This window comes from Pseudophryne corroboree, chromosome 6, assembly GCF_028390025.1.
Source record: "Pseudophryne corroboree isolate aPseCor3 chromosome 6, aPseCor3.hap2, whole genome shotgun sequence".
Classification (NCBI taxonomy): domain Eukaryota; kingdom Metazoa; phylum Chordata; class Amphibia; order Anura; family Myobatrachidae; genus Pseudophryne; species Pseudophryne corroboree.
In genome coordinates this window covers 266,500,733-266,520,946 of record NC_086449.1, presented here as the reverse complement: position 1 = coordinate 266,520,946, position 20,214 = coordinate 266,500,733, and the positions used below count along the sequence as shown (strand labels likewise).

The 20,214-nt window shown below is 48.6% G+C and overlaps 1 protein-coding gene across 2 annotated transcripts in view; it reads right to left on the bottom strand.

Moving 5' to 3' along the window:
- The window catches only part of USP8 (ubiquitin specific peptidase 8), a 205,715-nt gene extending 186,761 nt beyond the window's left edge, over nt 1-18,954 (bottom strand). Inside the window, exon 1 of one of the 2 annotated variants that reach the window (XM_063925992.1) lies at nt 18,665-18,954. The gene's annotated coding sequence lies outside the window, so the exon portion shown is untranslated. The remainder of the gene's footprint in view (nt 1-18,664) is intronic. The other variant, XM_063925993.1, reaches the window with a different exon arrangement.
- Nucleotides 18,955-20,214: the final 1,260 nt, after the last annotated feature.

The following is a 20,214-nucleotide window of genomic DNA, read 5'->3' as shown; positions in this document are numbered from 1 at the left end:
CCCGACCAAGTAGCAGCTCGGCACAGTTGTAGTGCCGAGACCCCTCGGGCAGCCGCCCAAGACGAGCCCACCTTCCTAGTGGAATGGGCCTTGACCGATTTTGGTAACGGCAATCCAGCCATAGAATGTGCCTGCTGAATCGTATTACAGATCCAGCAAGCAATAGTCTGCTTCGAAGCAGGGGCGCCAACCTTGTTGGCTGCATATAGGACAAACAGTGCTTCTGTTTTCCTGACTCTAGCCGTTCTGGCCACATAAATATTCAAAACCCTGACTACATCAAGGGACTCGGAATCCTCCAAATCTTGTGTAGCCACAGGCACCACAATTGGTTGGTTCATATGAAAAGATGACACCACCTTAGGCAAGAATGGAGGACGGGTCCGCAATTCCGCCCTATCCATATGGAAAACCAGATAGGGGCTTTTATGAGACAAAGCCGCCAATTCCGACACTCGCCTAGCCGAAGCCAAGGCTAATAACATGACCACCTTCCAAGTGAGATATTTTAACTCCACCGTTTGAAGTGGTTCAAACCAGAGCGACTTAAGGAAACTCAACACCACGTTAAGGTCCCAAGGCGCCACCGGAGGTATAAAAAGGAGGCTGAATATGCAGCACTCCCTTCACAAAAGTCTGTGCTTCTGGGAGAGAAGCCAATTCTTTTTGAAAGAAAATGTTTAAGGCCGAAATCTGAACCTTAATGGAGCCTAATTTTAGGCCCAAATTCACTTCAGTCTGTAGGAAGTGAAGGAAACGGCCCAGATGGGATTCTTCCATAGGAGAATTCCTGGCCTCACACCAAGAAACATATTTTCGCCAGATACGGTGATAATGTTTAGACGTCACTTCCTTCCTGGCCTTTATCAGAGTAGGAATGACCTCATCCGGAATTCTCTTTTCCGCTAGGATCCGGCGTTCAACCGCCATGCCGTCAAACGCAGCCGCGGTAAGTCTTGGAACAGACATGGCCCTTGTTGTAACAGGTCCTGTCGTAAAGGAAGAGGCCACGGATCTTCTGTGAGCATTTCCAGCAGATCCGGATACCAGGTCCTTCGTGGCCAATCTGGAACAATGAGAATTGTTCTCACTCCTCTTTTTCTTATTATTCTCAACACCTTGGGTATGAGAGGAAGAGGAGGAAACACATAGACCGACTGGAACACCCACGGTGTCACTGCTACCGCCTGAGGGTCTTTTGATTTGGCGCAATACCTCTGTAGCTTTTTGTTGAGGCAGGATGCCATCATGTCTATCTGGGGCAGTCCCCACTGACTTGCAATCTGTGCGAAGACTTCCCGATGAAGTCCCCACTCCCCTGGATGCAGGTCGTGTCTGCTGAGGAAGTCTGCTTCCCAGTTGTCCACTCCCGGAATGAACACTGCTGATAGTGCACTTACATGATTTTCCGCCCAGCGAAGAATCTTGGTGGCTTTCGCCATTGCCACTCTGGTCCTTGTGCCGCCTTGGCGGTTTACATGAGCCACTGTGGTGATGTTGTCTGACTGGATCAGAACTGGTTGGTCGCGAAGCAAGTTCTCTGCTTGACGTAGGGCGTTGTATATGGCCCTCAGTTCCAGGATGTTGATGTGAAGACAAGTCTCTTGACTTGTCCAAAGTCCTTGGAAGTTTCTTCCCTGTGTGACTGCTCCCCACCCTCTGAGGCTCGCGTCCGTGGTCACCAGGATCCAATCCTGAATGCCGAACCTGCGTCCTTTCAAAAGGTGAGCACTCTGCAGCCACCACAGGAGAGATACCCTGGCCATGAGGGACAGGGTGATCCGCTGATGAATTTGTAGATGTGACCCGGACCACTTGTCCAATAGGTCCCATTGGAAAGTCCTCGCATGGAACCTACCGAAGGGAATGGCTTCGTATGTTGCCACCATATTTCCCAGGACTTGAGTGCAATGATGCACAGACACCTGTTTTGGCTTCAATAGGTTCTTGACTAGAGTCATGAGTTCCTGAGCTTTTTCTATCGGGAGAAAAACCCTTTTCTGGTCTGTGTCTAGAATCATGCCCAAGAAGGTCAGACAAGTCGTAGGAACCAGCTGTGACTTCGGGATATTGAGAATCCAGCCGTGTTGCTGTAACACCTTCAATGAAAGTGACACGCTGTTCAGTAACTTCTCTCGTGATCTCGCTTTTATGAGGAGATCGTCCAAGTATGTGATAATTGTGACACCCTGCTTGCGCAGGAGCACCATCATTTCCGCCATTATCTTGGTGACAATCCTTGGGGCCGTGGAAAGCCCAAACGGCAACGTCTGAAATTGGTAATGACAATCCTGTACCGCAAATCTCAGGTATGCCTGGTGAGGTGGATAAATGGGGACATGAAGGTATGCATCCTTTATGTCCAGAGATACCATAAAATCCCCCCCTTCCAGGCTGGCGATGACCGCTCTGAGCGATTCCATCTTGAACTTGAACCGTTTTAAGTATAGGTTCAGGGATTTTAAATTCAATATGGGTCTGACCGAACCGTCCGGTTTCGGAACTACAAACAGGGTTGAGTAGTATCCCTTCCCTCTCTGAAGCAGGGGAACTTCGACCACCACTTGTTGAAGACACAATTTTTGAATAGCATTTAACACTATCTTTCTAGGGGAGAAGTCGGTAGAGCCGATTTGAAAAACCGGCGAGGAGGCACCTCTTCGAATTCCAGCTTTTATCCCTGAGAAACAATTTCTATTGCCCAGGGATCCACCTGTGAGTGAACCCAGATGTGGCTGAAAAGTTGAAGACGTGCCCCCACTGGGGCGGACTCCCCCAGCGGAGCCCAAGCGTCATGCGGCGGATTTTGCAGAGGCCGGGGAGGATTTCTGTTCCTGGGAACTAGCTGAGCTGTGCAGCTTTTTACCTCTGCCCTTACCTCTGGCAAGAAAGGACGATCCACGCACTCTTTTGCTTTTATTTGAACGAAAGGACTGCATTTGATAATGTGGCGCTTTCTTAGGTTGTGAGGGAACATAAAGCAAAAAAATTCGATTTACCTGCCGTAGCTGTGGAGACCAGGTCCGAGAGACCTTCCCCAAACAATTCCTCCCCCTTGTAAGGTAAAACCTCCATATGTCTTTTTGAGTCGGCATCACCTGTCCACTGCCGGGTTCAGAGGACTCATCTAGCAGAGATTAACATAGCGTTTATTCTGGAACCCAGTAAACTAATGTCTCTTTGAGCATCTCTCATATATAAGACCGCATCCTTTATATGGCCTAGGGTCAATAAAATGGTATCCTTATCTAGGGTTTCAATCTACGCCGATAAGGAATCTGTCCATGCTGCAACCGCGCTACAAACCCAGGCCGACGCAATTGCCGGTCTGAGTAATGTACCAGAATGTGTGTAAATGGATTTCAAGGTAATCTCCTGCTTGTGGTCTGCAGGATCCCTGAGGGTAGCCGTATCTTGGGAAGGCAGCGCTATCTTTTATGACAAGCGTGTCAACGCTTTGTCCACCTTAGGGGATGATTCCCACCGTACCCTGTCAGTTGGCGGGAAAGGATACGCCATAAGAATCCCTTTGGGAATCTGCAATTTTTTGTCTGGAGATTCCCAAGCTTTTTCACATAAGTCGTTCAACTCATGTGAGGAGGGAAAAGTTACCTCTGGCTTTTTTCCCTTATACATGTGTATCCTCGTGTCAGGGACAGGGGGTTCCTCTTTGATATGCAACACTTCTTTTATTGCAATAATCATATATCGAATACATTTAGCAACTTTCAGCTGTAACTTTACATCATCGTAGTCGACACTGGAGTCCGAATCCGTGTCGGTATCAGTGTCTGCTATTTGGGATAGTGGGCGCTTCTGAGACCCTGAAGGTCCCGGTGACATAGGAACAGACACGGGTTCACTCCCTGACTGTTCCTTAGCCTCAGCTATGTCTAATCTCTTGTGCAATAAGTTCACACTAGCACTTAAAACATTCCACATATCCACCCAGTCAGGTGTCGGCACCGCCGACGGAGACCTCACATTCATACGCTCCCCCTCCTCTCTAGGTGAGCCTTCTACCTCAGACATGTCGACACACGCGTGCCTACACACCACACACACAGGGAACCTCTTATCTGAAGACAGTTTCCCCACCAGGCCCTTTGGAGAGACAGAGAGAGTATGCCAGCACACACCCCAGCGCTGTATGACCCAGGACAAAAACACAATAATATTATGTTTACCCAGATAGCGCTATTTACATATACAATATGCGCCAATTTTGTGCCCCCCCCTCCTCTATAAAACCCTCTGTCTACCGTGGTATAAGCAGGGGAGAGTCCGGGGAGCTTCCTCTCAGCGGTGCTGTGGAGAAAAAATGGCGCTGTGAGTACTGAGGGAGAAGCCCCACCCCCTCGGCGGCGGGCTTCTGTCCCGCTGAAAATGTCAAAATTTGGCGGGGGCTCTTATACATGTACAGTGCCCAGCTGTACATATACTTATTTTTGCCTAAAGAGGTCTATATGCTGCCCAGGGTGCCCCCCCTGCGCCCTGCACCCTTACAGTGACTGCCGTGTGTGAGGTGTACGGGAGCAATGGCGCACAGCTGCAGTGCTGTGCGTTACCTCAGTGAAGATCATGAAGTCTTCTGCCGCCTCTGAAGTCTTCTTTTCTTCTCATACTCACCCGGCTTCTATCTTCCAGCTCTGCGAGGGGGACGGCGGCGCAGCACTGGGACGGACAGCGAGGGTGAGACCTGCGTACCAATCCCTCTGGAGCTAATGTACAAATATACTTTCTGTCAGGAAGCTCAGGAGAGCTCCCTGAAGTGCACCCATCTCCTCTGGGCACAGTATCAAACTGAGGTCTAGAGGAGAGGCATAGAGGGAGGAGCCAGTGCACACCCAGACCTAAAGTCTTTCTTAAAGTGCCCATGTCTCCTGCGGAGCCAGTCTATCCCCATGGTCCTTACGGAGTCCCCAGCATCCTCTAGGACGTTAGAGAAAATAAGAATTTACTCACCGGTAATTCTATTTCTCGTAGTCCGTAGTGGATGCTGGGACTCCGTAAGGACCATGGGAAATAGCGGCTCCGCAGGAGACTGGGCACAACTATAAAGAAAGCTTTAGGTCTAACTGGTGTGCACTGGCTCCTCCCACTATGACCCTCCTCCAGACTTCAGTTAGGATACTGTGCCCGGAAGAGCCGACACAAGAAGGAAGGATTTTGAATCCCGGGTAAGACTCATACCAGCCACACCAATCACACCGTATAACTCGTGATACAATACCCAGTTAACAGTATGATAACAACTGAGCCTCTCAACAGATGGCTCAACAATAACCCTTTAGTTAAGCAATAACTATATACAAGTATTGCAGACAATCCGCACTTGGGATGGGCGCCCAGCATCCACTACGGACTACGAGAAATAGAATTACCGGTGAGTAAATTCTTATTTTCTCCGACGTCCTAAGTGGATGCTGGGACTCCGTAAGGACCATGGGGATTATACCAAAGCTCCCAAACGGGCGGGAGAGTGCGGATGACTCTGCAGCACCGAATGGGCAAACTCTAGGTCATCCTCAGCCAGGGTGTCAAACTTGTAGAATTTAGCAAACGTGTTTGACCCCGACCAAGTAGCTGCTCGGCAAAGTTGAAGAGCCGAGACCCTTCGGGCAGCCGCCCAAGAAGAGCCCACCTTCCTCGTGGAATGGGCTTTCACTGATTTAGGATGCGGCAGTCGAGCCGCAGAATGTGCAAGCTGAATTGTACTACAGATCCAGCGAGCAATAGTCTGCTTTGAAGCAGGTGCACTCAACTTGTTGGGCGCATACAGGATAAATAGCGAGTCAGTCTTTCTGACTCCAGCTGTCCTGGAAACATATATTTTCAGGGCCCTGACTACGTCCAACAACTTGGAAGCCTCCAAGTCTTTTGTAGCCGCAGGCACCACAATAGGTTGGTTCAGATGAAACGCTAATACCACTTTAGGGAGTAACTGGGGAAGAGTCCTCAATTCTGCCCTATCCATATGGAAAATCAGATAAGGGCTTTTATGTGACAAAGCCGCCAATTCTGATACACGCCTGGCCGAAGCCAATGCCAACAACATGACCATTTTCCACGTGAGATATTTCAAATCCACGGTTTTCAGTGGCTCAAACCAATGTGACTTTAGGAAATCTAACACCACGTTGAGATCCCAAGGTGCCACTGGAGGCACAAAAGGGGGCTGAATATGCAGCACTTCCTTAACAAAGGTCTGAACTTCAGGTAGTGAAGCCAGTTCTCTCTGGAAGAAAATCGATAGAGCCGAAATCTGGACCTTAATGGAACCCAATTTAAGGCCCATAGTCACCCCTGACTGTAGGAAGTGCAGGAAACGGCCCAGCTGAAATTCCTCCGTTGGGGCCTTCCTGGCCTTACACCACGCAACATATTTTCGCCATATGCGGTGATAATGGTTTGCGGTTACTTCTTTCCTAGCCTTAATCAGCGTAGGAATGACTTCCTCCGGAATGCCCTTTTCCTTCAGGATCCGGTGTTCAACCGCCATGCCATCAAACGCAGCCGCGGTAAGTCTTGGAACAGACAGGGCCCCTGCAGCAGCAGGTCTTGTCTGAGCGGTAGAGGCCATGGGTCCTCTGAGATCATTTCTTGAAGTTCCGGGTACCAAGCTCTTCTTGGCCAATCCGGAACAATGAGTATAGTTCTTACTCCTCTTCTCCGTATAATCCTCAGTACCTTTGGTATGAGAGGAAGAAACACATAAACCGACCGGTACACCCACGGTGTCACTAGAGCGTCCACAGCTATCGCCTGCGGGTCTCTTGACCTGGCGCAATACTTTTCTAGTTTTTTGTTTAGGCGGGACGCCATCATGTCCACCTGTGGCCTTTCCCAACGGTTTACAATCATTTGGAAGACTTCTGGATGAAGTCCCCACTCTCCCGGGTGGAGGTCGTGCCTGCTGAGGAAGTCTGCTTCCCAGTTGTCCACTCCCGGAATGAACACTGCTGACAGTGCTAACACGTGATTTTCCGCCCATCGGAGAATCCTTGTGGCTTCTGCCATCGCTGTCCTGCTTCTCGTGCCGCCCTGTCGGTTTACATGGGCGACCGCCGTGATGTTGTCTGACTGGATCAGCACCGGCTGGTTTTGAAGCAGGGTTTTTGCCTGACTAAGGGCATTGTAAATGGCCCTTAGTTCCAGAACATTTATGTGCAGGGAAGTCTCCTGACTCGACCATAGTTCTTGGAAGTTTCTTCCCTGTGTGACTGCCCCCCAGCCTCGAAGGCTGGCATCCGTGGTCACCAGGACCCAGTCCTGTATGCCGAATCTGCGGCCCTCTTGAAGATGAGCACTCTGCAGCCACCACAGCAGAGACACCCTTGTCCTTGGAGACAGGGTTATCAATCGATGCATCTGAAGATGCGATCCGGACCACTTGTCCAACAGGTCCCACTGAAAGGTTCTTGCATGAAACCTGCCGAATGGAATCGCTTCGTAGGAAGCTACCATTTTTCCCAGGATCCGCGTGCAGTGATGCACAGACACCTGTTTTGGTTTTAGGAGGCCTCTGACTAGAGATGACAGCTCCTTGGCCTTCTGCTCCGGGAGAAACACTTTTTTCTGTTCTGTGTCCAGAACCATCCCCAGGAACAGTAGACGTGTCGTAGGGACCAGCTGTGACTTTGGAATATTTAGAATCCAGCCGTGCTGTTGTAGCACTTCCCGAGATAGTGCTACCCCGACCAACAACTGCTCTCTGGACCTCGCCTTTATCAGGAGATCGTCCAAGTACGGGATAATTAAAACTCCCTTCTTTCGAAGGAGTATCATCATTTCGGCCATTACCTTGGTAAAGACCCCCGGAGCCGTGGATAGACCGAACGGCAACGTCTGGAATTGGTAATGACAATCCTGTACCACAAATCTGAGGTACTCCTGGTGAGGATGGTAAATGGGGACATGCAGGTAAGCATCCTTGATGTCCAGCGATACCATGTAATCCCCCTCGTCCAAGCTTGCAATAACCGCCCTGAGCGATTCCATCTTGAACTTGAATTTTTTTATATATGTGTTCAAGGATTTCAAATTTAAAATGGGTCTCACCGAACCGTCCGGTTTCGGTACCACAAACATTGTGGAATAGTAACCCCTTCCTTGTTGAAGTAGGGGTACCTTTACTATCACCTGTTGTGAATACAGCTTGTGAATTGCCTGTAACACTGCCTCCCTGCCTGAGGGAGTGGTTGGCAAGGCAGATTTGAGGAAACAGCGGGGAGGAGACGTCTCGAATTCCAGCTTGTACCCCTGAGATACTATCTGAAAAATCCAGGGATCCACCCGTGAGCGAGCCCACTGATTGCTGAAATATTTGAGACGGGCCCCCACCGTACCTGGCTCCGCCTGTGGAGCCCCAGCGTCATGCTGTGGACTTAGAGGAAGCGGGGGAGGACTTTTGCTCCTGGGAACTGGCTGTATGCTGCAGCTTCTTTCCCCTACCTCTGCCTCTGGGCAGAAAGGACGAGCCTTTAACCCGCTTGCCCCTATTGGGCCGAAAGGACTGTACCTGATAATACGGTGCTTTCTTTGGTTGTGAGGGAACATGGGGTAAAAATGTAGACTTCCCAGCTGTTGCTGTGGAAACGAGGTCCGAGAGACCATCCCCGAACAACTCCTCACCCTTATAAGGCAGAACTTCCATGTGTCTTTTGGAATCTGCATGTCCTGTCCACTGCCGAGTCCATAACCCTCTCCTGGCAGAAATGGACATTGCACTAATTTTGAATGCCAGCCGGCAAATATCCCTCTGTGCATCCCTCATGTATAAAAGTGCGTCTTTTATATGCTCTACGGTTAGCAATATAGTGTCCCTGTCTAGGGTATCTATATTTTCTGACAGGGAATCTGACCACGCAGCAGCAGCACTGCACATCCAGGCTGAAGCAATAGCCGGTCTCAGTATAACAGCTGTGTGTGTATATATAGATTTCAGGATAGCCTCCTGCTTTCTATCAGCAGATTCCTTCAGGGCGGCCGTATCCGGAGACGGTAGTGCCACCTTCTTTGACAAGCGTGTGAGCGCTTTATCCACCCTAGGGGATGTTTCCCAGCGTGACCTATCCTCTGGTGGGAAAGGGTACGCCATTAGTAACCTCTTAGAAATTACCAGCTTTTTATCAGGGGAAGCCCACGCTTCTTCACACACTTCATTTAACTCCTCAGATGGAGGAAAAGCTACTGGTAGTTTTTTCTCTCCAAACATAATACCCTTTTTTGTGGTACCGGGGGTAACATCGGAAATGTGCAACACATTTTTCATTGCCTCAATCATGTAACATGTGGCCCTACTGGAAGTTACATTAGTCTCATCGTTGTCGACACTGGAGTCAGTATCCGTGTCGACATCTGTGTGTCATCTGAGGTAGCGGGCGTTTTAGAGCCCCTGATGACTTTTGAGACGCCTGGGCAGGCACAGGCTGAGAAGCCGGCTGTCCCACATTAGGTATGTCGTCAAACCTTTAATGCAAGGAGTCGACACTGTCGCGTAATTCCTTCCACAGCACCATCCACTCAGGTGTCGACCCCGCAGGGGGTGACATCACGTTTACAGGCATTTGCTCCGCCTCCACATAAGCCTCCTCATCAAACATGTCGACACAGCCGTACCGACACACCACAAACACACAGGGAATGCTCTGACAGAGGACAGGACCCCACAAAGCCCTTTGGGGAGACAGAGAGAGAGTATGCCAGCACACACCAGAGCGCTATATAACACAGGGATCCCACTACAAATGAGTGTTTTCCCTTATAGCTGCTTTTTTATAATATATATATATATATATATATATATATATATATATATATATATATATATATATATACACACTGCGCCTAAATTTAGTGCCCCCCCCTCTCTTTTTTACCCTTCTGTAGTGTTCAGACTGCAGGGGAGAGCCAGGGAGCTTCCTTCCAGCGGAGCTGTGAGGGAAAAATGGCGCCAGTGTGCTGAGGGAGATGGCCCCGCCCCTTTTTCGGCTGACTTTCTCCCGCTTTTTCTGGAATACTGGCAGGGGTAATTTTACATCTATATAGCCTCTAGGACTATATATGATGTAGATTTGCCAGCCAAGGTGTCATATATTGCCCTCAGGGCGCCCCCCCCCCCCCCAGCGCCCTGCACCCATCAGTGACCGGAGTGTGAGGTGTACATGAGGAGCAATGGCGCACAGCTGCAGTGCTGTGCGCTACCTTGGTGAAGACCGAAGTCTTCTGCCGCCGATTTTCCGGACCTCTTCGTGCTTCTGGCTCTGTAAGGGGGACGGCGGCGCGGCTCCGGGAACGAACACCAAGGTTGGGTCCTGCGGTCGATCCCTCTGGAGCTAATGGTGTCCAGTAGCCTAAGAAGCCCAAGCTACCACCAGTTAGGTAGGTTCGCTTCTTCTCCCCTTAGTCCCTTGCTGCAGTGAGTCTGTTGCCAGCAGATCTCACTGTAAAATAAAAAAATAAGAATTTACTTACCGATAATTCTATTTCTCGGAGTCCGTAGTGGATGCTGGGGTTCCTGAAAGGACCATGGGGAATAGCGGCTCCGCAGGAGACAGGGCACAAAAGTAAAGCTTTCCGATCAGGTGGTGTGCACTGGCTCCTCCCCCTATGACCCTCCTCCAAGCCAGTTAGGTACTGTGCCCGGACGAGCGTACACAATAAGGGAGGAATTTTGAATCCCGGGTAAGACTCATACCAGCCACACCAATCACACCGTACAACTTGTGATCTAAACCCAGTTAACAGTATGATAACAGCGGAGCCTCTGAAAAGATGGCTCACAACAATAATAACCCGATTTTTGTAACTATGTACAAGTATTGCAGATAATCCGCACTTGGGATGGGCGCCCAGCATCCACTACGGACTCCGAGAAATAGAATTATCGGTAAGTAAATTCTTATTTTCACTATCGTCCTAGTGGATGCTGGGGTTCCTGAAAGGACCATGGGGATTATACCAAAGCTCCCAAACGGGCGGGAGAGTGCGGATGACTCTGCAGCACCGAATGAGAGAACTCCAGGTCCTCCTTAGCCAGGGTATCAAATTTGTAGGATTTTACAAACGTGTTTGCCCCTGACTAAATAGCCGCTCGGCAAAGTTGTAAAGCCGAGACCCCTCGGGCAGCCGCCCAAGATGAGCCCACCTTCCTTGTGGAATGGGCATTTACATATTTTGGCTGTGGCAGGCCTGCCACAGAATGTGCAAGCTGAATTGTATTACACATCCAACTAGCAATAGTCTGCTTAAAAGCAAGAGCACCCAGTTTGTTGGGTGCATACAGGATAACAGCAAGTCAGTTTTCCTGACTCCAGCCGTCCTGGAACCTATATTTTCAGGGCCCTGACAACATCTAGCAACTTGGAGTCCTCCAAGTCCCTAGTAGGTGCAAGGCACCACAATAAGCTGGTTCAGGTGAAACACTGACACCACCTTAGGGAGAGAACTGGGGACGAGTCCGCAGCTCTGCCCTGTCCGAATGGACAAACAAATATGGGCTTTTTTGAGAAAAAAACCACCAATTTGACACTCGCCTGGTCCAGGCCAGGGCCAAGAACATGGTCACTTTTCATGTGAGATGCTTCAAATCCACAGATTTGACTGGTTTTAAACCAATGTGATTTGAAGAATCCCAGAACTACGTTGAGATCCCACAGTGCCACTGGAGGCACAAAAGAGGGTTGTATATGCAATACTCCCTTGACAAAGTTCTGGACTTCAGGAACTGAAGCCAATTCTTTCTGGAAGAAAATTGACAGGGCCGAAATTTGAACCTTAATGGACCCCAATTTGAGGCCCATAGACACTCCTGTTTGCAGGAAATGCAGGAATCGACCGAGTTGAAATTTCTTTGTGGGGCCTTCCTGGCCTCACACCACGCAACATATTTTCGCCACATGTGGTGATAATGTTGTGCGGTCACCTCCTTTCTGGCTTTGACCAGGGTAGGAATGACCTCTTCCGGAATGCCTTTTTCCCTTAGGATCCGGCGTTCCACCGCCATGCCAACAAACGCAGCTGCGGTAAGTCTTGGAACAGACATGGTACTTGCTGAAGCAAGTCCCTTCTTAGCGGCAGAGGCCATAAGACCTCTGTAAACATCTCTTGAAGTTCCGGGTACCAAGTCCTTCTTGGCCAATCCGGAGCCATGAGTATAGTTCTTATTCCTCTACGTCTTATAATTCTCAGCACCTTAGGTATGAGAAGCAGAGGAGGGAACACATACACCGACTGGTACACCCACGGTGTTACCAGAACGTCCACAGCTATTGCCTGAGGGTCTCTTGACCTGGCGCAATACCTGTCCCGTTTTTTGTTCAGACGGGACGCCATCATGTCCACCTTTGGTATTTCCCAACGGTTTACAATCATGTGGAAAAAACTTCCCGATGAAGTTTCCACTCTCCCGGGTGGAGGTCGTGCCTGCTGAGGAAGTCTGCTTCCCAGTTTCCATTCCCGGGATGAAACACTGCTGACAGTGCTATCACATGATTTTCCGCCCAGCGAAAAATCCTTGCAGTTTTTGCCATTGCCCTCGTGCTTCTTGTGTCGCCCTGTCTGTTTACGTGGGCGACTGCCGTGATGTTTTTCCCACTGGATCAATACCGGCTGACCTTGAAGCAGAGGTCTTGCTAAGCTTAGAGCATTATAAATTTACCCTTAGCTCCAGTATATTTATGTGGAGAAAAGTCTCCAGACTTGATCACACTCCCTGGAAATTTTTTCCTTGTGTGACTGCTCCCCAGCCTCTCGGGCTGGGCTCCGTGGTCACCAGCATCCAATCCTGAATGCCGAATCTGCGGCCCTCTAGAAGATGAGCACTCTATAACCACCACAGGAGAGACACCCTTGTCCTTGGATATAGGGTTATCCGCTGATGCATCTGAAGATGCGATCCGGACCATTTGTCCAGCAGATCCCACTGAAAAGTTCTTGCGTGAAATCTGCCGAATGGAATTGCTTCGTAGGAAGCCACCATTTTCTACCAGGACCCTTGTGCAATGATGCACTGTTTTTAGGAGGTTCCTGACTAGCTCGGATAACTCCCTGGCTTTCTCTTTCGGGAGAAACACCTTTTTCTGGACTGTGTCCAGAATCATCCCTAGGCACAGCAGACGTGTCGTCGGGATCAGCTGCGATTTTGGAATATTTAGAATCCACCCGTGCTGTTGTAGCAGTATCCGAGATAGTGCTACTCCTACCTCCAACTGTTCCCTGGACTATGCCCTTATCAGGAGATCGTCCAAGTAAGGGATAATTAAGACGCCTTTTCTTCGAAGAAGAATCATCATTTCGGCCATTACCTTAGTAAAGACCCGGGGTGCCGTGGACAATCCAAACGGCAGCGTCTAAAACTGATAGTGACAGTTCTGCACCACGAACCTGAGGTACCCTTAGTGAGAAGGGCAAATTTGGGACATAGAGGTAAGCATCCCTGATGTCCCGGGACACTATATAGTCCCCTTCTTCCTGTTCGTTATCACTGCTCTGAGTGACTCCATCTTGATTTGAACCTTTGTAAGTGTTCAAAAAATTTTTAGATTTAGAATAAGTCTCACCTAGCCTTCTGGCTTCAGTACCACAATATAGTGTGGAATAATACCCCTTTTCTTGTAGTAGGAGGGGTAATTTAATTATCACCTGCTGGGAATACAGCTTGTGAATTTTTTCCCATACTGCCTCCTTGTCGGAGGGAGACCTTGGTAAAGCAGACTTCAGGAGCCTGCGAAGGGGAAACGTCTCGACATTCCAATCTGTACCCCTGGGATACTACTTGTAGGATCCAGGGGTCCTGTACGGTCTCAGCGCCATGCTGAGAACTTGTCAGAAGCGGTGGAACGCTTCTGTTCCTGGGAATGGGCTGCCTGCTGCAGTCTTCTTCCCTTTCCTTTATCCCTGGGCAGATATGATCTTATAGGGACGAAAGGACTGAGGCTGAAAAGACGGTGTCTTTTTCTGCAGAGATGTGACTTAGGGTAAAAACGGTGGATTTTCCAGCAGTTGCCGTGGCCACCAGGTCCGATGGACCGACCCCAAATAACTCCTCTTCCTTTATACGGCAATACACCTTTGTGCCGTTTGGAATCTGCATCACCTGACCCCTGTCGTGTCCATAACATCTTCTGGCAGTTATGGACATCGCATTTACTCTTGATGCCAGAGTGCAAATATCCCTCTGTGCATCTCGCATATATAGAAATGCATCCTTTAAATGCTCTATAGTCAATAAAATACTGTCCCTGTCAAGGGTATCAATATTTTTAGTCAGGGAATCCGACCAAGCCACCCCAGCTCTGCACATCCCGGCTGAGGCGATCGCTGGTCGCAGTATAACACCAGTATGTGTGTATATACTTTTTATGATATTTTCCAGCCTCCTGTCAGCTGGTCCTTGAGGACGGCCCTATCTATAGACGGTACCGCCACTTGTTTTGATAAGCGTGTGAGCGCCTTATCCACCCTAAGGGGTGTTTCCCAACGCGCCCTAACTTCTGGCGGGAAAGGGTATACCGCCCATAATTTTCTATCGGGGGGAACCCACGCATCATCACACACTTTATTTAATTTATCTGATTCAGGAAAAACTATGGTAGTTTTTTCACATCCCACATAATACCCTCTTTTGTGGTACTTGTAGTATCAGAAATATGTATCACCTCCTTCATTGCCTTTAACGTGTGGCCCTAATAAGGAATACGTTTGTTTATTCACCGTCGACACTGGATTCAGTGTCCCTGTCTGTGTCGACCGACTAAAGTAAACGGGCGTTTTAAAACCGATGACGGTGTTTTTGAGACGTCTGGACCGGTACTAATTGTTTGTCGGCCGTCTCATGTCGTCAACCGACCTTGCTGCGTGTTGACATTATCACGTAATTCCCTAAGCTAAACTTTTCTAAGCAGCTCTTTAGGAGAGCCACCTAGATTGCACCCTTCTCGGCCGGGCACAAAAATCTAACTGGCTTGGAGGAGGGTCATAGGGGGAGGAGCCAGTGCACACCACCTGATCGGAAAGCTTTACTTTTGTGCCCTGTCTCCTGCGGAGCCGCTATTCCCCATGGTCCTTTCAGGAACCCCAGCATCCACTAGGACGATAGAGAAACCTAAATATACTTTCTTTCTAGGAGCTCAGGAGAGCCCCTAGTGTGCATCCAGCTCAGCCGGGCACAAGATTCAAACTGAAGTCTGGAGGAGGGTCATAGTGGGAGGAGCCAGTGCACACCAGTTAGACCTAAAGCTTTCTTTATAGTTGTGCCCAGTCTCCTGCGGAGCCGCTATTCACCATGGTCCTTACGGAGTCCCAGCATCCACTTAGGACGTCAGAGAAATAAATAGTATATATCTAGGGGTGGTTTGCACCTACCCCCGTGTGCACAGGCACCCATTATAAAATAAATCCCCCACCCCCCATGGGCAATAGACCCCCCACTGGTCTCAAATCATAATAATAGTAGCCCTACACCCCTTTAGTAGCGAAGCAAAAACAAACTAAATTTGTAAACCTCCCCATTTAAAAGCAGTCATGTCGGCAGGACCGCCTCGTCACTGCTGGGTCTGGGGCGCAACGGCAGCAGCAGACACTAGGAGCTCTGGGGTAGCCGCACATCGGGGGTTGCGCGTTGCATGTGATCGACCTGGCCGGGTAACATACACCTGTCTCCGGTCACATTACATGCGACCAAGCCAGTTAAGTGGTTAATGGATTAAGGGGCCTATTTATTAATCAACTATGCCCTCAAAACTTATAGAAACGGATGTTTCCACATGTTTAAGGGCAGAATTTAGTATCCCTTAAATGTACCAATACAGAAAGAAGCAGCTAACAGGCCAATCCTATGTTTTTTTTACGGGGACGTTGCTTAACAAGATCAATAACTATAATGGGCCTGCCCATGAAATAACTATGGTGGGCTGCAGGAGGCCCTGTTGTGCATCACAGCTTTTTCCACATTGCAAACGCGTAGCTTGAAAGCAGCGCAAGCTCAGTAGCCCATAAGTGGAAGCAAAGCGATTACGGATGCGATCACTTAACTTTTTCCCGACTGCTGGAACAAGCTCTCATAGCAGTCTGTGGCGCTTCATATCTCGGCGAAAACAAGAGCTAATTGTTGCAATATGTTGTGAAAAGGCTGCCACATATTTTATTTAAAAAAAAATATGCCTCTAAAACAGGGTTAAATGCACCCTACAGCAAAGGAGATATCAGTGCAAACGAAACAGTTTATTTAATAAACCATTTAATTAAAAAAATAATGCGCAAACAGTTGTTTCTCCATGCATAACTCGCATTTAGGTACTGGGAGCTTCCAGTACAGGAACAATTGTAAATATATTATACTGTGTCTATAGTTGTGTATAAGTATGACAGTCTACTCCAATTTAACAAGCTCTATAAACTCAGCTTTTTGAAGTTCGTCTCCGATGAGCTTATTCAGATGTAGCTAGTACCTCTTACGTAAAGGTGTGTACACATGGAGCGATATGGCTCAGCGATTTTGACTATATAGAAAGTTAGTGCATATCGCTCCGTGTGTACACAGCGAGCGATATCGATGCACATCCCCGCCAGGTCGCTATCGCTAGGAACAATAGACTGTGCAGGCAAGTCAATTTTGACTATGTCGCTGGAAAAGTAAACGCATCCCCATATTTAAATGAGATAGTCAAAAATCGCCCAGTTAAAATCGCTCCGTGTGCACGGACCTTAACACTGGGATATAGCCTGGCAGGGCAATCTTTTGCTGCAATAATTATGCAGAGAAATGGTTTTCCTGTTTGATAGGCTACCCCAAAACTACGGAGACAATTCAGTTCGACGCAAGCTGCCTCACCGTCTGGCCGATATGTCTGTCCAACAAGCCAGTTTGAAAATTCCTACACACTTGTGATGTCATATTAAATGGATTCTGCAGCCAATTTATAGGTCGATTAAACACCCGTACACACAGGCCGATGTGCCGACATAGCTGCATCGGCCAAGTTGCAGGGCCGACCTAATATGCCTGTGAAAGACGTTTGTTCACAGACATATTGGCTGCACACATGGACAGAAGCACTTACAGATATACATCGTTCATCAGCGGTATATTTGCATAGCGAACCTAATTCATGTGTGTACGCACATGCCTACGCAGCTGCTATTTTTCAGGCTACAGACTTGGTAATAACTGCAAGTGAAGCTTCCGCTCAGAAAACAATATATATGTCCACCAAAGCCATCACTAAAGCAAAGTACAGTGTGTCAGGTTTTTTTGGTCGGCCCAACAATCTGCCGATTTTTCTGAAAATTGTAGGCACCAATGTCTAATGGTGTGTACACACGGCGAGATATTTTCTTACGATCCCGATTCGATGCCGATGCGCGGTCGGCATCGCAAGAATAGATAGACTGTGCAGGCAAGTCAATTTTGACTCTCTCTATAGAAGAGAGAGTCAAAATTGATACTTAGCCAAAATCACCCAGTCAGTATCGCAAGCACACTCATTACGTGCTTGCGATGCCGACCTAGCCCCTGTCGCATAGTGAGAATCCGTGTGTATGGGCCTTAAGCTACACACTAACAGATTTTGTTTTTCAAGTTGCTGATTTTCTATAACATCACACTGCATTTGCATATGCCCGCCCACAAGGAGGATGACATAGTGACAGGAAAACATAGGAAATATGGGCAGATTATTGAGAATGCACACACACTGCTCGATATCAGGAGATTGTGGTCGAGATTTTTGGTTTGGGACAGCAGATTGCAAAATCGTATGTGTGTGGGCAATATTTTCCAAAGTTGTCGTCGAAAAGATCGTTCGTACACACTATATGATAACTCAGGTCGATGTCCCAATTTTTGGCAAATCAGCCCAATAATTGTATACATAGCTTTAGTCTCAGCAACTGCGTACAGTTACAGCACTGACGCAGAAATGAGAAACATTGACTCATCGTGTGAGTCTATAAGCACGCACACTGGCTGCAGATGTTACGACACTGCCGCCATGTTTCTTTACGTACATGATAGCAGCTGAAAGCAGATACACATCTCGAAAATGGCCTATTGTAATACTGCCATTCCCCGTTACCTCTACCAAATTGTCCCTTCCTGTCAATCACCCTTTTAGAAACTTGAACACTTTAAAACTTTTTACTATTATTTACCAATTCTCTATAAACATCATCGTGCTCTCCCAAATATATATTTTTAAGGTAATAACAATGTACTTGTTAACTTAGCAAAAGGTACATTAACATTAAAAATACACCACATATTTCATATACTTTGGATTTTAAACAAGCACAGTAAAACAGATTTTAAAGTATCAACATTTAATGAATTTGCTTTTATAACATTTTAAACACACATACGTGCAAGGGCTATAACATACAGATGGTATGTTTCCTAACTACATGCAGAAGATGAATAAACACCAGCATATGGCTGTAGTTACATGTCCATGTTTTAACTATTTCAAAATCCAATGTGAGCCCATTAATAGGCATCCTCCTGTATGAATCGCGACATGCGACAGGCAGCACTCCCAGTGACAGATAAGTCACATGACAGCTACCATGAAGCCCTTGTGTGTTATTAAGTCATGAGGGGTGGGGGCAGCAGACCCTCCCAGGACAAGGACACCGCTATAATACAGCATGTTCGACACACACTCACCGAGCTCATCATCATAGTCCCTTCTCCCCCGCCCCAGGCGTCGGTCACCACACGCTGCAAGGGCAGCACAGGGCAGAACTTCTGCAGCAGCTACAGCCTGCCTGATGCCGCACCAAAATGGCCACGGATTGTTTTCCTTGCGGCGAGAGAGCGGCCAGCGCGGTGACGTCACCGGAGGCTGCTGTAGTAGCGTACCGGCCCGGGGGAAGCGTGCATAGCGCCGGCACATTCAAAAATCGTTACCATCATTCGGTCAGCTGAGTCAGAGATGTGACGCTACTTGTCTTTGCAGCGGACTGGTCATTGCTGTGAAGAGAAGCTGTTTAATGCAGCGTTATCCTATCTATCTATACAAACTCTCTTCTAGATTGTACGGTGCCTATAAACATACCTCCCAACATGACCCTCTCCAGGAGGGACACAATGCTCTGCTTCTGGACTTTTCCCTTTCTCTATGATTGCTGGCACCTGTGTTGAACAGGTTAATGGATGAGAAAGGTGTTTCAGCACAGGTGATTGCAATCAGTGGCGGTTCTTGCCACGGGCAAGCAGGACTTTTGCCCGGGGCGCCGCCTTCCGGAGGGCGCTGGCGCCATCCGGAGGGCGCCGCACCGTGGCAAGATCCGCCACTGCTGCCCGCTGTGTCCCCCGTCCGCTGCCCGCTGCCGTCCCCGTCCTCTGCGCCTCCTGTGAAGGGAACTAGACGCTATGCGTCGTTTCCCTTCGTGGAGAGTAACTGCTGAGCGGTGCGCGATGACGTCATCGCGCACCGCACAGCAAAGGTCCTCTCCACGAAGGGAACTAGACGCATAGCGTCTAGTTTCTCTTCGTGGAGAGGACCTTTTGCTGTGCGGTGCGCAATGACGTCATCGCGCACCGCTCAGCATTCAAGCGGCGCTTTCAATGTACAGGGGGCGTGACTCACCACGCCCCCTGTATTAGACCACGCCCCTTTCCTGCCCGGGGCGCTCTGCGCCCTTGAACCGGCCCTGATTGCAATCACAAATTAAGAGGGAAGTCCAGAAGCAGAGCATTCTGTCCCTCCTGGAGACAACAAACTCAGCAAAGTGTTTCAGGCAGCAGGGTTAAGTGATGGGTACTTGCAGGGCAGGCTTGTTCTCCCTACCAGTGTGCTTTTGAATGGAAGAGATTAGGCTGTTTCAAGTACTTACAGTAAACTGCTCTAACTGTCGCTATGTGATTTCAGGAGACACCTTTTTCACCCATATATAGGAAAGAAATATAAGATATTACATAGTGTGCCATGCTTTTCCAAGTATGTCATTAATACCCCATTCAGACATGCAGCTAAATCCCGGGTTTATGCACGTGAACACGAATCAACCTGGGATTTCTGCATGTGTGATTCCTCTTTCAGACATCAGACTTGAGAAATTGCCAGGTCTAGCACGCGGGCAAATTCCCCTGTCTGAGCTCCACGATCTCCTCATAAAGGCGAGGTCCAGAGAGCAGTTATTGGTCAGCGTAGCGCACTCTCAGGAAGTGTTGCTACGGCACGGCTGGATTCTGAATATTCCAAAGTCGCAGCT